Source organism: Corvus brachyrhynchos, unplaced genomic scaffold (assembly GCF_000691975.1).
Source record: "Corvus brachyrhynchos isolate BGI_N302 unplaced genomic scaffold, ASM69197v1 scaffold3, whole genome shotgun sequence".
NCBI lineage: Eukaryota > Metazoa > Chordata > Aves > Passeriformes > Corvidae > Corvus > Corvus brachyrhynchos.
This window is the reverse complement of record NW_008237619.1, coordinates 10737518-10748849: the sequence shown is the minus strand read 5'-3', so window position 1 is coordinate 10748849 and position 11332 is coordinate 10737518.

Below are 11332 nucleotides of genomic sequence, written 5' to 3'. Positions count from 1 at the left end.
AAACTGAGATTTCCTTTGAGGAAAAACAACCTGAAAAATATAAAGTTAAATCAGTATTTTGAAGGGAAATTATGATTTTCATTTAGTTTTGTCTTAAACTGCTTTTCTCTTTTCCTTGTTTATGAATAAAAAAATGGAAACAACAGTTATTGTGGATAAGGACAGGTAATCCAGTCTTGCAATCAGAATGTAGAAGAGATTTGCACTTGTTCAGAGGGAAAGCATGAAGCTGTTTCATAATGAAAAGTTTATTTTACATACTTTTCACCAGAAATAACACAGAAATTGAATGTCGCCCACATCTTTCACTGAAAAATATGTTCGGGGGTTGTTTTTTTCAGAGTACCCTTGTGTGGGTTGTTTTAAAATAATACTGTATCAGTTTCTCCACTTCCTCACTGATATCATAATTTTAGAGTCAGGGTTCCCTCTCCTTTCCTAAGCCACAGCATTTCCCCAGTGCAGTTCTGTGGGTCAGTGGTAGAGAAAAGGCCTCAGCTATTGAAAGCTACAAGTCAGAATAATTAGCAGTGAGGACAGAGACGTAAGAGGAAAAGATAGAGAACAGATCAAAGTTGGCAGGAAATGAACTGCTCAGGCACTAGGACTGCACGCCATGTTTGAACTGTACTGATGACTGCAGTCTGATGTTCTGGTAATTTTGTTTGATCAGACTGGTGTTCCACAATGGTCTGCATTGATGTTCACTGGAACACACGAGTGTGAATTAAAGTCTTATGTAAATAAGTAAAAGAAAGACTGATAATGATCATATAAAGAAAATAATGCAAGACACAAATGCAGCTGGATCATCTGGGTCCCAGGATCATCTTGTTGACTACAGCTTTTTGTGGGATGGTGATCTGTATATTTTCATCCACTTGATTTTTTCAACTCAATATAGGATTTTGACGCTCCACTGTTCTGAGGTTTTCGATGTGCTATTCACAGTAACACTGGATTATTTACTGAGTATTTACCATTGACCTTGGAATTAGTAATGCATGTGAATAGATATCATAGCTGTGTTTTAGACAAGGGCATGGAGAGGAAGAAGATATGCTTATGTAAGTAAAGATAAGAAACAAGGCTGGAGAAAGAAATGGGCAAAAAGTAAGCAGTGTCATGACTCAAATGTAAAAGAAGTCGTGCTCAAATCTGATGCAAAGACAAGAGGATATTAAGATATAGAAAATGTGCAGACTTGTTGCGTACTGGATACAAGATTGCTGCATAAACATAAAAAACCTAAAAGATGTAATGGAATAGAGGAGATTATGGAAGAGAGCAAACTCTCTTCTAAATAAGAGAAGTCCAACCTTAAGTTGTCATCATGGAAGATCTTTACTATAGAAATTAATTCAGAACCAGAAATTAGACAGCTAGATACTTTGCGTAGGGAAGAATTACTTAAGATGTTGTCATGGTTTAGCATAGTTTGGGTTTTTAGTTAAAGAAGGCTCCATCAGCCACAGAAGTGATTCTTTGCAAAGAGGTGCTTACAGCTTCCTCTAGATGCAATAGAACCAATCAACTGGCTAGTTTGAATAATGACAACTTTTTAAAGCCACTTAAGAAGCTTGACACACCTCTGTGATCCACATTTAAGAACGGACAAACCCCAGGAAAGCCTCTCTTGCCTCCAACTTTCGGACAGGTAACTGGGGGCTGCGGCGTGGCCAGTGGGGCCAGGCTGGGCCCTGCTCGGCACAGCCTGGCCGGGTCGGCCACAGCGTGGCTTGGCTGAGATCTCTCAGCCGCTTCTCCTCGCTGGACACCCGGCACAGCCCCCTCAGTGTGGGCCAAGCCAGCCAGGAGACAGCCATCGTGGAGCCGAGTGGCCTTGTTCCACCTGCAGCCCTGCTCCGTGCAGGCAGCCCTGCAGCGCGGCTCGGCCAGGCAGGCCTCCCCATCATCAAGTGCAGCCAAAAATTCATCTGAGTCCACTGCCCGGCAAAGATCATGTGACCAACAGCGAGAGGTGAATTCCAGCTGCAAGGCCCGGATGAGATGAACCCTTTTAGTGTTGTAAGTTCCCTCCAGAACAGATGAAGCCTCCAGATAGCAATCCTCTCCCGAGTCAAAAGGAACAGAAGGGTGAAGGCACGTGAAGAGAACACCATAAAGACACCAAAGTCAGTGAAGAACGAAGAGCTGAAACCCTGAGAGAGGAGAAAGAGATGCTTCAAACCTAGAAGCTGAAATTCCTTTGTAAGGCTATGGTGATGGACTATGATACATCAGAGTACCCATTGTAATTTCATAAAGCGTGGGGGAGGTGGAGCGTTCAAATTGCAACAGTGAGCAAAAGTACCTGTGCTGAAATAAGCAAATGTTGAAGTAGCTGTGATTTGATGGTAAGCTTGGGCAGAGAGAGATGAAAGTGATGAAGACCCTTGCTCCCAGGGAAGAAGACCTCTGTTCCTAGAGATGAAGATGCTCCCAGAGATAGGTGAAGAGAACCTTTGCTTCTGAACAGCTCATCCTTAAAATGGTACCCCAGTAGCTCAAGATTGGACCCTCGAAAGCAGTTGTGGGAAAGCTGTAAGTCGAGGGAAGGGACTCTCACATGCAAGCAGAGAACCATCCCAGGCGGCTGTCTCACTGTGATACTGAGAGAACTGTTTCTTGTGGAGATGTGTCCTCTCCATAGCGTGAGCAAGAGAGACTCCTCTCCCTAAGTGAACTGAAAAAGATTATTATAGAGGTGGTAAACTGACTGAAAATCTCAAGGGTTGTCTTTTTACGTTGTCAGTGGGACAAGAGAGAAAGGTGGGGGGAGGAAAGTGTTCTGAAGGTTTAGTCTGACTTTTTTCCTTTCTTTTAGGTCTGTTAAGAAACTTCTTTATTCTTTTAAATTTTGTGCCTGCTTTGCTTTCTCCTAATTCTTATCTCACAGAAGGAAAATAAGTAAGTAATGGATATTTTGAACCAAACCACTGCACTTAATTGGTGTTTCCACCCGGTTTACGAACTGAACCCGCTACAGATGTCATTAAAATACTTTGGAAGCAACTTTCTGGTTGAGGGCAGCAGAACTTGGGAAGTGAGATATGAGAAGTGCATAGCAAATCATGACAAAAAACAGAAGTTTACCACAAGAAGGGATGAGTAATCACAGCAATCTTTTCTCCAAGTTATGCATTGAGAGCTGGGATCCCATGACATAGAATTCAGAGGATGCTAGAATGGTTTGGGTTGGAAGGGACCTTAAAGATCATCTATTTCCAACCCTCCTGCCACAGGTAGGGACATCTTTCCCTTGATCAAGTTGCTCAAAGCCCCATCCAACCTGGCCTTGGTATCCTTCAATGGATGGGGCATCCACAACTTCTCTGGGCAACCTGTTCCAGTGTCTCACTACCCACACAGAACAGAATCTCTTCCTTATATCTAACTTAAACCTACTCTCTTTCAGTTTAAAGCCATTCCCCCTTGTCCCCCTACATGTCCTTGTAAGGTCCCTCTCCAGCTCTCTATCAGGTTGCCATCAGGAAGGCTGCTCTAAGGTCTCCCTGGAGCCTTCTCTGCTCCAGACTGAACAACCCAAACTCTCTCAGTCTGCTTTTATAGTACAGGTGTTCCAGCCCTCTGGTCATCTTGGTGGCCCTCCTCTGGGTTCTCTCCAGCAGGTTCATGTCCTTATGTTGTGGGCTCCAGATGTGGATGCAGGACTCCAGGTGGGGTCTCACCAGAGCAGAGCAGAGCAGAGGGTGAGAATCACCTTGCTTGCCCTGCTGGCCACACTGCTGTGGTTGCAGCCCAGAAAACCAAGCACATCCTGGCTGTGTGCAAAAGGATGTGTTTGACCTTCTGGGCTGCAGGAGCATGTTGCTTCTCATCCACCAACACCCTCAAGTCTTTCTCCTCAGGCCTGCTATTGATTTATTCTCCACCCAACCTGTGTTTGTGCTTGGGATTGCCCTGGCCCAGGCGCAGGATCTTGTGCTTGGCCTTGTTGAACTTCATGAGGTGTGCACTGGCCCAGCTCTCAGGCCTATCCAGGTCCCTCCAGGTGTCATCCCTTCCCTCCAGCGTGTTGACTGCACCTCACAGCTTGGTGTTGTGGGCGAACTCACTGAGGGTGTGCTCAGTCCCACTGTCCATGTAACCAACAAAGGTGTTCAACTGTCCCAGTCCCAGCCCCTGAGGAACGGCACTCATTGCTGCTCTCCACTGGAACACTGAGCCAGTGACTGCATTGCTTGAGTGTGACCATCCAGCCAAATCCTTATCCACTGTGGTGTGGTCTGGGCCTCTCCAGTCTAGAGACAAGGATGTTGTGTGGGACAGTGTCGTGTGCTTTGTTTGTACGAGTCCAGGTAGATGACATCAGTTACTCTTCCCTCATCCACTGATGCCCTCACCCATCACGGAAGGCCCTCAAATCTGTGAGGGAAGCCATGTTGGCTGTCGCAAATCACCTCCTTACTTTCTGTGTGCCTTGGCATAATTTCCAGAAGGATGTGCTCCATGATCTTGCCAGGCACAGAGGTGAGACTGACCAGCCTGTAGTTTCCCTGGGTCTTCATTACTTTCCTTTTTAAGAGGTGTGGTGGGGCGGTGGGGGAAGGGATGGGGGGAGGGGTATGTTTTGCTTTTCCCAGTCAGCGTGAACTTTACCAGACTGCCACATCTGATCCTGAGAAAGGCCAGAGTGGGACAGAGGATGACCTAGATGAAGAAATAATGCATGTAGAGGAATGAAAGTTGTCAGGATTTGCTGGCTGCATTAATTAGAAACATAGTGTGCATTTAATGTAAAGGAAGAAAAGTGGAGAGATTGGGATAGCTGAAGCTGAAGCCTGAGACATAGTTGAGGATGAAGACATTGCAAACAAGTTCAATTAAAGATGCTTTGAGTAAGTGCCTGTTTCCACACAGCAGCAGAGAAACTCAAGCATTGTTTGTTTAAGGTGCTATGAAGAATGCTCGTAGCCTTGCTGGAGACTGAACTTTCCCTGTCTTCCGAGTTCTAAGAGCACAGATCTAGGCTCTGCCTGTGGTTTTCAGTGTGGGTTATTGCAGAGCCATTTTATGTTAATTATCATAAATGTCATCAGATATTATTTGGCAGTCTCTGTGATCTGCTCTGTTTGAAGTGGTTTTACTGAGCTTGAAGTCCTTGCTGACAGCAGATTCCATGCTAATAACTAATTCAACAAGAAGTGCAGGAACTGTAAAGCTGGTTTTTAACTTTTATTCAAGTGTAGACAGAAATTAAATTTGTTCCAGGAACTTAGTTTCCAATGATGACATGAATATCAGAGTGCTGGAACCCAATCTGGTACAAAGTTAAGCTGGCCCAGTTTTGTTCACTTCTCATGAAGCTACCGTGACTTTCTCCATGTGAGAATTCTCACCGCTGTCTCTTCCTATGTCAGCTGAGAATCCTAAAGATACAGATAGCTCAATTGTCTGCAAATAAATTAGTAAATCTCTGAAGCTGGGAATGGTTCTGGGAAAGGATCATGGGTCTCTGTGTACTGAGAGATCTGTTTCAGTCACAGAGGAAGTGCTCACCCTAACAATGAAATACAGTGGTTTTGTCTGGCAATTTTGCACGAAGGTAAAATTAAGGCTGGATTACAGTATGCAATGGCCTTGTTCAATGTATGGGGCTTTAAAACCAATTTAATTCTTTCAGAGGTTGTAGCGTGTGTCACACTTGTCAGTGAATTTCCTGCCTTTTGATGACCTGTCTTAGAATCTAGAACTTGTTACAATGGTGGAAAAAGAATTTCAGAAGTTTTATTTGCATATTCTGTAACAAATACTTTAATTTTGCATATCGAAGTATGAGAAAGAGAAAACGAAAGTATTCATAGCGTCATTTTTTGTGTAGGCAGATGCAAAACTTCTCTATCTACTTAGCTGATGCACTTTGATGTTCCTCCAGCTACTCCATTTCTTGACTCTAATAGAGTTCATTCACTCTATCTGGAACATGATTGACAGGTATGCCTTAGATTTGATTGTCTGAATGTATTGTGATTGCAGACTCTGTAATTTGAGCTTTTGTGTTCACCATGCCATGAAGGCCAGTGTGCAGTGGTCATTTCCTAGCCCATGGATCCCACCATATGGCAAGTTCCCTAGCAGAATGGCATAATGTAGCAGACTGGCTATGGAGATATAATGTATAATCTTTGTGGCAGCAGAGTGGCACAATATGCTTATAAAAGCCTCTTCCTGGTTGTTCTGTGGTTGGGTGTTGCTTATTCCTAGAAGCACCCACGCACCTGAAAGTCCTGATGAGAATAAACTTCCTTTTGCACAACTCCTACTGGAGGGTAGGTAAGGCTGAGGTGAAGCCCACATTTCCAGAGTCCTTCTCCCTTCAGGGAAGCTTACATTAAATAGCAAGACTGAAACCTGGGGACCTGACTTTGAATTCAGAGCTGTTGTGAACCCTTTATACACATATGCAGGTAAATAAAATATTACTCATGTTTCAAAGTACTCCTGGGATTGAGTGTAGGTGATAAAAGTACTAAAGACCTCCCTGCAGCCTAATCTGAAATTCTGCTTCCCATCAGTCCTGGGAATCCTGCCTTAACAGCTTCTGCTGACCACGTCCGTGCTGTGCAGATGCTGACAGTGCAGAGCTCCCTGGGCTGGCTTTGAGCTGGCTTCAGAGAGAGAAGCTGTGCACTGAAGCCAGCACATGGCCAAGGCACTGCAATTTGTGTGTGCAACTCAGTGCTACCTGGTGGGCGTGAAGGAGTCCACCCAATGCAATGCAATGGTCTGTCAGATCACTTCTGGGTCACTGACACACAGCAAAGGCACACAGCTTCTGCTGGGATGAAATGTTGTGGCTCTCTTGAAATCAGCATTAAGATCCTTAAAATGCATGATGTTCACCTGCACAGGATCCTGAGCAGGTCACAGTGCCTAGGAACTTCCTTTTGTGATTCATTGTGGTTGTGTTTTAGCTTACCTCTCAGCAAGGCTCCCTTTGAGCACAGCTCCATATTGTGCAAGGAAGACTGGGCTTACTCGCTAAAGTGCTCTGAGAGCAGATGACTGAAAAGTGAGGAGGAAGTGGCTCAGAGGACCGGATGAACTGACACGTTTCATGAGAGGAATGATGAAGCCTAACTCCCCTCTCTTCTGGAGGTCCAAAGTACTTCAGTCTGCCCTTCTTTTCTTTGGTCAGGAGGTCTCAAAGAAATGAGGAATTGTTAAGGTTCTGCTTGAAAAACAGGAAGATGTTTCACTTCTCTGATTCCTTAGATACTTAGATACTTGACTTGAGGAATGAACAGGATATCTTCACTTGACAGCAAAGACTGAGGCTATTTTTTTTCTAGTAGAGATGCTCCCTAGCAATCTCCCAGGATAGGCAAGCTAATGATATGAAGGAGGAAATTTTGCACTTGCAAACCCTTTGTAGCGCTCCAATGATGTGGCCTGGAAGTTTGCTAGTTCAGCTAGTCTGGGACTAACCTTGGCGCTGCTCTGCATGTTGTGCTGTGTCTATGATCCCCAGTGTGGTTGCACAGAATACTAAGGCTGTATGTGATCTATCCTCCATTATTTCAAGTACCTGGACTAAGAAAACATGAGAAATCTGTGGGGAAATTTTCTCTGACATAAGTCAATGGGAGTTAGTGGAAAGAAACTGGTGTATGGAGACTTTTGCAGGGTGTAGAGGCTTCATTTCATTTTCTGCAACAGATGCTACATGTGTAGGCAGAAGCAGGAGACTTCTGCCTGATTTTGCGGGTTTGGACAGTTATTTGTATCTTATTTTGCAGTAAGGGTGAGAGCAGATGATTCTAATAGAATGGACATCTCTATTTCTATTTCTACTGAAGAAATTCAAGTCCAGCATCAGATCATTCAAAGGTGCAAGACACTTTCTAATCTTCAGGAGTTAGGTATTAGTTTAAATGACAGTACATAAAGCTTAGTATCTGTTTCAGTACTGTGCCTGCATTGCTCTAATTTCTCATGTTTACTACAATTGCTGTCCACTATTCATATCACTGCAAAAGAATTAATGATTTATGTTTTATGCAGGCTTGCTTGCTTTCTTACTTCAACAATATCTAGTGATAAGGATGTACACAGCCCATTTATGTGCTAATGTAAAATTACTTCCTGTCCCTGCCTTCAATTGGTATAAGGTGAGTTGAGACTAGTCCATCACAGCTGTGTTAGGCATAAAGTAGTTAAGTTAAATTTTGTTTAATTAAGATGTGTAAATCCAAAAGAATCTCTAGTTTAACTCCAGAAAGGTCAGTTTATTCATCAAGCCTTGATTTTTCCTGATAGTCTCAATTATTTTAATGTACAGGATGGAATTACCTGATTTCATGGTGCTGTTCTTGACACTTTCTAAGGAAGGTTGACTTGATATGGGGGGTTCAGGACAGTCCAGAGGTAAAGATCTCTCTTGCAGTTTTGCTATTGACTCATTCTGTCACCTTTTCTTTTTATAAGTGAAATTGTAAACACTGCTTCTGTCTCAGAGAAGCTCCACTCCCAAGGCTACAAGTATTCCATACATACAATGCCTGTACTATGATGGGGATGCATATATTGGAAATTGAGAACCCATGGGTTTCTCCTGTGTAAGCAGACTTGCTAACCTAACAGTTCATTTTTTCTGATACTAATGTAAAGCTAGGAATCAGCCCTGCTTGCTACAGAACAAAGAAGGCCTATCTGACACAGGGAAACACCAGACTGGTGGTGCATGGCATCTATATGATCTGGAAAACAGAGCCTTGACATCCCTGAAAATTGAAAAATAATTTCTCAGCTTGCTGTCCACTATTCATATCACTGCAAAAGAAAAGCATTTGCTTGGGTGATTTTGCTCTGTAACAACAATGGCCAAAACATGAGATCTCAGAACCATACGACTTTATCTGGCACGGAACTCCGAACATCACTTAATTTGGGAACTTGGCAATACTGACAACGTTTCAGGTGAAATGTCACTACAGCGCTGGTAGTGACAATAAATTTGGGGTTTTATGTTTTAATCAGGTCAAAATTTTTAAACTAGATATTGGTGAATACAAGTGATTGACATTTGCAACACCCTAGTGCTTGGCAAGATTGCCTGAACAGTAAGCAGGAAAAGCAAGTGTGTCATTGTAATCTGGGGACATGCTTCCTCATGCTGCTTTGTTCCCTCTTTAGAAACTACTGTAGCTACTCTTTGGGTAAAAATGCTGAAAGTAGAATGAAACAGCACTAAAATCCAGGAAATGCTGCAACTTGAATTTTGATGAGACAAAAGTGCGGTACTGAGCACAGCATTTTAAGCTTCCCACTTTGGGCTGACTTTCTGAACCCTGTGCCCTTTGATTATAATGGCAACTTACAACTTGAGCCCTGCAAAAAGGAACTGTTTGCCCTGATAAGCTATAAATACCAACAGTAGCTTACTAACGAGTTTGGCATGGTTTTCAGTGAGTATGCAGCAGGAGTACAGCAGCTTTGTTTTCGCCCCAGATCACCTTTTCAATATATTATTGTGATCCAAATAATGTCTGAACAGAGAATTAAATCCCCTGTGATTAAATATTCTGCTTGCTCTCAGGGTAGGTTGGGATACACACATTTATTTCATTACCTAGACCAGCTCAAGCTTCCCAACTTTTCCCTGCCAAGACTTAGTTCAGTAATACCATCTAGAAGACAGAATGACTGTATATGAAATGGCATGTATAGTTAATGCCTTGAAGTCACTGAGGGTTTTTGGCACCTATTAATGTTTGATTTCTGTGAGAATCAAAGATCTAAACTTAAGTCCAGAAGAATCAGAACAAACAGAACAAAAGTCACTGGAGAACACTTGCAACATGGAGTTCAGCCCCGGCTTTGTACCCTACTGATACAGCAAATCTTTTCACAGGTACTGTCTTGATGAGTAAAAAGAATAATCTGAGAACTCAAATCATGCAACTGTCTTAAAAATACCTGGCCCAGGCAGCTGAAATAAGCAATATTTGTTGCATTGGACTTTTAACTTGATGAAGTTGATCACCTGTACAATCTGTGAGAAGGAATCTGCTAAGTTATCAGCCACCTTTTCTCCTTGGTTGTTATCTCTGCTGAGAAACGTGTTATGAGCTTCTGTGTCACCAGAAATACTGAAAGACCAGAAATTACTTTAGAAGCAACATCTCATCTATGTTGCAGAATTCTCCCATTTTATCTATTTACATTCCACCCTACTTTTCAGCTACTGTAGCAGTAGGATCTGAGAGATGGGTCATTTGCTTCTTCTAGAGGAGAAAACTGACCCTTTTCCTCTGTTCTGTCCCCTGGGTTTTGCTATCTGATAATCCTTATTTGCCTCATTGTTCAGTGCATAAGATCAGGCAGTTGGGATAACACACGTTTGACTCGTGGGTGATCTTAGTAGATTAAAAAACCCACTCTAGTTGCCCTTTCATCACCACCTTGTGGTCACATCAGATGATGCTGCCCTGTTTCAAAAATACATTTTAGGATGGAATTAAATACTTTATTCAGAGCCTAAGACTTTTTTTGTTCAAAGGAGTAGAATTTGGCAAAGGTGGTGTGGTGTTAATATATTTTTGAAGGTCTACTTTTTGTGAAACTTTAGGTGAAAGAATGTACCACTGTATGATTTTTACCTAATGTAATTGCTTGAATAGGTATGGCGTAATACTTCGTCCTCATTATATGCAGGTTTATTTTAAAATATTTAAATTGAAAAGTTTTATTAGATTTTTTTTTTTAATCCATGCTGACATTCACCTCCATTTAGACTCCTGTGAAAATTCATCTTTTTTAAGTAAGGTAAGTTCATTCTTCTCTACATTTGAGAACTAGAAAAAAGACAAAATGTAATTTAATGCAGTTTTTTTCACATTAAGTGTAAAGACTTAAGAATTTAAGCATTGTAAGAATTCATGCTTCAACCCCATGGCATAAAACCTGAAACAAGCAGAACTGAACCAGGGGAAAATTGCCTCTGATGTACTTGATAACTGTAATTTAAATCACTGATTTCAAATAAAACACTGAATTTGTAGTTGCTTCTCAATGCAGTGTACATGAATGGGCCAGAACACAGGCACAGTTTTTATTGTGACAAGGTACATATAGGAAGGAGTTTCGTAATTTGATAATTTTCCTGGTGCAACGGGCTACCTGGCTTCAAAAACAGACTCACTGGTTTAGAGGGTTGTTTGTGCTTGCCCTGGCTCCTAACATGTTGTTTAGATGACATTATCAGCAACACATGAAATGAATAAACTCTATTTGATTCAATGTAAGAGAAACTCCTGATTTAGAGCTATTAAGCAAATTACTTAATAGGGAAATGTTCATATGCATG